The sequence below is a fragment of the Mastomys coucha genome, unplaced genomic scaffold (assembly GCF_008632895.1).
Source record: "Mastomys coucha isolate ucsf_1 unplaced genomic scaffold, UCSF_Mcou_1 pScaffold20, whole genome shotgun sequence".
Lineage (NCBI taxonomy): Eukaryota > Metazoa > Chordata > Mammalia > Rodentia > Muridae > Mastomys > Mastomys coucha.
In genome coordinates, this window is record NW_022196903.1 from 111,188,645 (window position 1) to 111,194,972 (window position 6,328).

Genomic DNA, 6,328 nt, shown 5'->3' on the forward strand with positions numbered 1-6,328 from the left:
TCGAGGTCTCAGTAGACCCAGTTGTCCCGCCTCTAGGGGGCTAATCGAGGTCTCAGTAGACCCAGTTGTCCCGCCTCTATGATTTTTGCTATGGCTATCATCCAGAAAGACCTCCCCATCTGTCTGCTCCTAGTGATCTTATCAGTATTGGGAGGACTCCCACCTTTAGACCCAATAAGAGTGAGGAGGAAATTGGAAACTGGCCACTTCTGGGCAAGACAGACTTGAGTCCTTGTCCTGCATCACCCTGTCCATGCAAGCTAACAAGGGGGTCTAGCTTCTGGTGTCATTTTAGTCCTGAGAGCATCGAGTCAGTGACCTGGACTCCTGCTGATCTTGGTGGCAATGACCCTTCCCAGCTGAAGGGACGCTGGCCAGCTCAAGCATTGCGAGTATGGCTTTGGCAGGCCTTGCCCTTCTTCCCCCATTCCTTTTGCCTTGAAAAAAACATTATATTACTTTCCTAAAGCTAGCCATCAAATGCTGTTCCCTTATTTGGCCACTTCCTCCTCCTGAGGCTGATTGCCAAGGTCTAGCTATAAAATCATTGAAGTCCAGCAATCAAAAGACCCCTTTGGCTCACCTAATTAACATGCCCAATTAAAATTAAACATTTTATCCCAACAAAGGATATCCCAACAATCCCTTTACCTTTAAAAACCACCATTTGCCTATGGGCTACATCTGTCTCCTCTCTATCCAGAGGCAGTCCTTTGTCCCCAAGGACAGATACCAAGTTCCCTTCCCCTCCTCCCTCATCTTCTATCCCCTGCCTCTTAGTTCTTCCTCCTCTGGGGCAAATAAATGTCCTTTGTGCTGAGAACTTGGTCTTGGGGTCCTGGGCTGATGCCATTTCCTGACACCAGCTCCCACACTGAGCATCCTCACTATCTGCACAGGGCTCCCACAACTAAAGGCCAGCATGGTCCCCTGACCCCTGTAGATGCGAGGTAGCTGGCCTCGGGCTCCAGCACACCTCTGTCTTCACAGTTGCCTGCATCCCTCACACGCCAGTGTCTCACTTCGCTATAAACAAAAGACCACTCAATCAGTGTATGTGGCTTTATTCTCACATGTGTAGGTGTGTTCTGGAAGGCGCTCGAGCTGCTGCAGCAATGGCATTTCCTGGAGCCCTCCTGGTAGCAGTCCAATTTGCAAGCAGGCCCCTCAAGTTGTTGGGTTGTTGCTGACAGGCCCAGGCAGGCTGCCTGCAGACCCCTCACTGCAGGGAGGATAACAAGGGGCATCAGGGACTTAACTGCCAGATGCACAGGGATGCATGTCAGTAGTACATTGGCTGATCGGTTCTCCTGCTAGGACTGGGTCTTAGTCAGGGTTTCTATTCCTGCACAAACATCATGACCATGAATCAAGTTGGGGAGGAAAGGGTTTATTTGGCTTACTTCCATATTGCTGTTGATCACAAAGGAAGTCAGGACTGGAACTCAAGCAGGTCAGAAAGCAGGAGCTGATGCAGAGGCGATGGAGGATGTGCCTTACTGGCTTGCTTCCCCTGGCTTGCTCAGCCTGCTCTCTTATAGAACCCAAGACTTCCAGCCCAGGGATGGCACCACCCACAAGGGGCCCTACCTCCTTGATTGAGAAAATGCCCCACAGCTGGATCTCATGGAGGCACTTCCCCAACTGAAGCTCCCTTCTCTGTGATAACTCCAGCCTGTGTCAAGTTGACACACAAAACCAGCCAGTACAGACTGGAATGCGAAAGGAAACTGAGTCTCAGACATTGAGGTGCAGAAGAGTCAACCCAGGGTCTAATCTCCAGAACAGACCCACACCATGCCTCTTCTGGGACATTTCTGGGTTTCTGGTGCCCTCAGAGTCATTCCCTCCTGGCCTGATACTTACCAATCCATCCTCAGTGCACCAACTCCACCAATTGGGAACCAGGAAATCCTCTAATGCTCATGCTAGCCTGGTTGAAGACTGGTTCCTCCCTCCGGGACACATTCTTATCAATGGGGGAAGAGAGGCTGCCTGGCAGCTATGCTGGCGGTCTTAGGTACTTGACACCAAGCTACATTTTCCAAAAGAGGCTTAAAGACTCGCAGCGACTCCTTTACCCTATGACACCCTGCTGCAGGTTCGTGCTGTCTCCCTCAGGGCTGCACTTGCACAGGGCACTGAAGAAACTTGTTTTAAAAATATACATTGAGCCTGCACATGAACATGTTCCCTTTCAGGAACATCATCCCCTGGCTAAGGGACACCGAGACCTTGGCGCCTGTATCAGTTCTTGGGGTGGAGACTGGTAAAGCTGCAGGAGCATCATTTGTTCTGGACTCGATGGATGGCTAGTGGAGCCCAGTGCCACCTGCCACGGGCCCCTCGGGAAGCTCTTTCCGAGTGATGTAGAGCTGGCCCAGCTGGCAGTAATCCTAGCCAATCTGAGCTGTGGGTGGGCACTGACATACCCATCCTGTGTTGGCTGTGCAGAGCTTGGACAGGACTCTATCTTGCTGTGTGCCTGAGGACAAAGTATGTTCCTAAGACCAGATGCTGAAGGCTTCAGAAACCTAGCGTAGAGCAGAGTGCTATTTTGGGTATTTTTGAATATAATGGGACAGTCTGGGCCTGCCAGGTATCACTCATGCAAGGTCACAGGTTCCAAGACTTTAGAAGAAGTGCAAAGGCCATTAGTTCCAGGGGATTCCTTCTGCTACCCTGGACAGATGGCTGCACCCTGGGAATGGGGGAAGAGAATCTTCCCAATAGGGTAGACCCTGACCAACTGACCCACTGACCCACTGACCCTGACCCTAACCAACTGACCCTGACCAACTGACCCTGACCCTGACCCTGACAAGGCCACACCTGAGGTCTGCCCATCTCGGACATCTTCTAGCTCTCACTACCTGTGAGCATGTCTGTGGGACATTTTCTTGATTAATGATTGCTGTGAAAAGACCTAGCCCACTGTAGGTGATGGGCAGGTAGACTTGGGTTGGATAAAAAAGCAGGCTAAGCAAGCCATGGGAGCAAGCTCGTAAGCATCCTCCTCCGTGGCCCCGGCTTCAGTTCCTGCCTCAGGCTCCTGCCTTGTGTGCCTGCCTTTCTATCCCTGGATGATTTGCCATGATAGGGACCTGTAAGCCAAAGAGACCTTTTCTTTCCAAAACTGCTTTTGTGGAAAGCAGACTTGGGGTGTGCATGTGAATGAAGGGCCATTCTTAGCAAAAGCGTGTAGCAATCTGATGGGGTCAAATCCAGATGAAGAGGTCTGATGGGGAACCCTGTCCTTTACTGTGATCTGTCACACAGGTCTCTGTCCTTCCTTGTAAAAAGACGTACTCCTGGGTTCCTCCTCACACGTGACTGTCATGAAATTTGGGCCAGAGCTTAAAGGGAGGGGATGCTTGGAGGTCAGTGCTCATGGCCTCTTACTCCTAGTATCTTCCTTTGAGGCCATGTGACACACAGCAGATATTCCCAAAATTTCTTCGGCAGTAAAGGCTATTATATAAAGTAAATCCAAGGTAATTAAAAATAGCAGAGGGTGGACCACCTGTTTTCTGGAGGGGTAAGGTGGATGCTGCCTGACAGAGGGAGACAGTCCTGGGATGATCCAAAGGCTTCCATCTGGGAGTTCCTAGGAGGAGCAGCTTCTGACATGGGGGTTCATTTGGAGTAGAGTCACCCAGGAGCAGTGGGGGAGGAGACCCAGCAGAGTCTGGGTCTTGCCCTCCCTGTCAGCAGCTATTTGAGGAGTATGAAGCCATCAAGTGTTTTAAGAAGCTGGGGCACGGGCAGAGCTTGCCTAGTGTATGCAAGGACCCGAGTCCCATCGCTAGCAATAGAAAAATAAACAAACCCACGGAGGCAGGTTAAAAAAGTGTTAGCAGTCCAAATCTGCCCCGTCTGGAGCACACGGACGGGATCTTTGCAGGTGTGAACAAGTTGAAGTGAAGCCACACTGGGATGAGGTGCATTCGGACTCCACTTGGTGTCCGGGAGAGACAGAGGAGAAGGCCTTGCTGCAAGCTGGGGCCATAGAACAAAGAGGCAGCGGAAGTCAGAGATAAGGAAGGATCGCCCAGTGTGAGAGACTAGGAAGAGAAATTGGGGGCGGGGTCTAGGAAGAAGCGCCTGCCCCTGCCCACAGCTGGTTTCAGACTTTCAGCCTCCAAAGCTGAGAAAGGACACGTTCTCCTCCTAAGTAAACCGATTGTGGCCCAAGGAGGCGGCTCCTCCATCTGTGGTTTGTCTGACAGTACACTTTACCTAGTCACCGTCACCCTAAAAGCGTTAAATGAAAAAGTGAAAACACAATTCCTGTTTTAAATTGCCTGCCGCCCAAGGAAGGGTGAAATCTGGTGTCACCTTTCTCTGCCTGGGAGGTGGGCTATCTGCTAATCCTGTGTGTCTACACTGTACATACGCCCTGCCTGTGAGCTGTAGACATCCCAGTTGCCAGACCATCTTGCATTGCAATGTTCACTGGGAGTTTGTGAATGATGCGTCCTGAGTACCACTGTAATTTAGGAAATCTATACAAACCTATTTCCTGTCCTCAAAGCCTCACCAGGAGCTATTCCTACCTCGTAGTGCCCCACCTCCACTGCCCAAGGCATTTTTCGGTGATGGTTCCTACAAAGGTTGCTTCCGGCAGATGTGGGTCGCTTCAAACCCATCTGTATAAACAGGGCTCCCGATCCGTCCAGTCCACTCTTGCCTTCTCTGTAACGTCCCCTGCCTACTGCAGAATCTATTACTTAGTATTTGTGTCTTCTTTAAACCATGTAAGCCTCGGGACCAGGACTTGTGTGTTTATATGTATGCTTCTCACCACTCCTTCAAACAGTCCAAGCCCACCCATACTAACTAGGTAGACAGTGACCGAATGGGTGAGGAGAAACACCAGCAGCCGCAGCAGCAGCAGCAGGAGCAACAGCAGCAGCAGCAGCAGCAGCCGCAACAACAACAACAACAACAACACCTCCACAAGCCAGTTAAACAAAGGTGAAGCTCTCAGAGAAACATTTTAAGAAAAAAAAAATGGCTGGCTCTCATTCACCACTAAATAAATGCAAATTAAGTCTGCAGCAGGCCCTTGCCAACTATTAGTTTATGGAGAGGGTGAGGGGTCTTGGGTTCCATCCTGGAAGTGCACCATCAGCCATCAATTGCTTCAGACTTGCATAGCATAAATCTTTTTAAATGGCTAATTCAGTGACTTTTAGGATATGTACAGGCTGTGGAATTATCACCACACCCCAGAACAGTTTTATTATAAAAAAGAAACGCTGTCTCCATTAGCAGCCACCACCCATTCTCATACCCAGCAGCCCCTACCATCTGTACACAAGTGTTTGTGTGGGCATATGCTCAAATGTCTTGGGTATATATGTAGACATGGACTTGCCAAGTCCTGTAATAGCCGTTTAATGGTGTAAAGAACTAGCAGTCTGTTTTGCAAAGCGATTGCACAACCCCACATCTTTGCCAGCAGTATGTGTGTGTCAGTGCCATCGATATCTGTCTCTTGACGGTACCTGTCTCAGCGGTTGTGAGCTGCTGCCTCGTGGCTTGTTTTTGTATTTTCCTGATAACTAATGCCAACCAACAATTTTCATGCATTTACCAGGTATGTGTGTACCCTCTTTGGAGAAATAGACTTTCAGCTCTGTTTCCCATTTTTAATTATGATGTCTATCATTACGTTATTTTTAGTATAATTAAAAGTTTCCACTATGCATATTTATTGTACACAGTATTGTGCCATACAAGGGCATTCCCCAGGTATATATCATTTATATAGAATATCCTCTCTGCCCGTCCTGTAGCCCACTTTGTTCCTTGGGTGATTTTTGCTTCTATTTTAATGCCATATGCACACACCGGATTTTGTGTTGCTGTAGAAAATCTAGAAACAGCAAACAACAGAGTGTGTATTTGTTTTCCTGGGATTGGCTTAATTAGCTTAATACAATTTCTTTGGTTGCATCCATTTTCCTGCAAACCAAGAGACTTCCTTTTTCTTTATGTCTGAAAACAATCCACTGTGTACATATGTACATTAAAAAAATCTGTTCTGTTGTTGGACAGCTAGGTTCCATCACTGAATTCTAGAGTTCTTTTATATTCTGGATATTAGAGCTTTACAACATATGTGGTATGCAAGTATTTTCTCCCATCGTTTCTCCCATACTCTATCCCTCTCCTCTTTCCATCCCCTCTCCTGTTCCCCCCATCTTCTGCCTCCCCTCTTCTTGTACCCTCCTTCCCTCCCTCCTTCTTTCTTCTCTCTCTCTCTCTCTTTCTTTCTTTCCTTCTTTCTTTCTTTCTTTCTTTCTTTCTTTTTTTTTTTTTT

At 48.6% G+C, this 6,328-nt stretch overlaps 1 protein-coding gene and 1 long non-coding RNA gene across 3 annotated transcripts in view; one reads left to right on the forward strand and one right to left on the reverse strand.

Moving 5' to 3' along the window:
* Positions 1-6,328, forward strand: part of Rasgef1a (RasGEF domain family member 1A) — an 80,851-nt gene that overhangs the window by 39,947 nt on the left and 34,576 nt on the right. The gene's annotated exons all lie outside the window — the stretch shown is intronic.
* LOC116099472 overlaps positions 1,049-6,328 on the reverse strand; it is a 6,211-nt gene continuing 931 nt past the window's right edge. The window contains exon 2 of the long non-coding RNA XR_004122264.1: positions 1,049-1,222. This is a non-coding gene — a long non-coding RNA (uncharacterized LOC116099472). The remainder of the gene's footprint in view (positions 1,223-6,328) is intronic.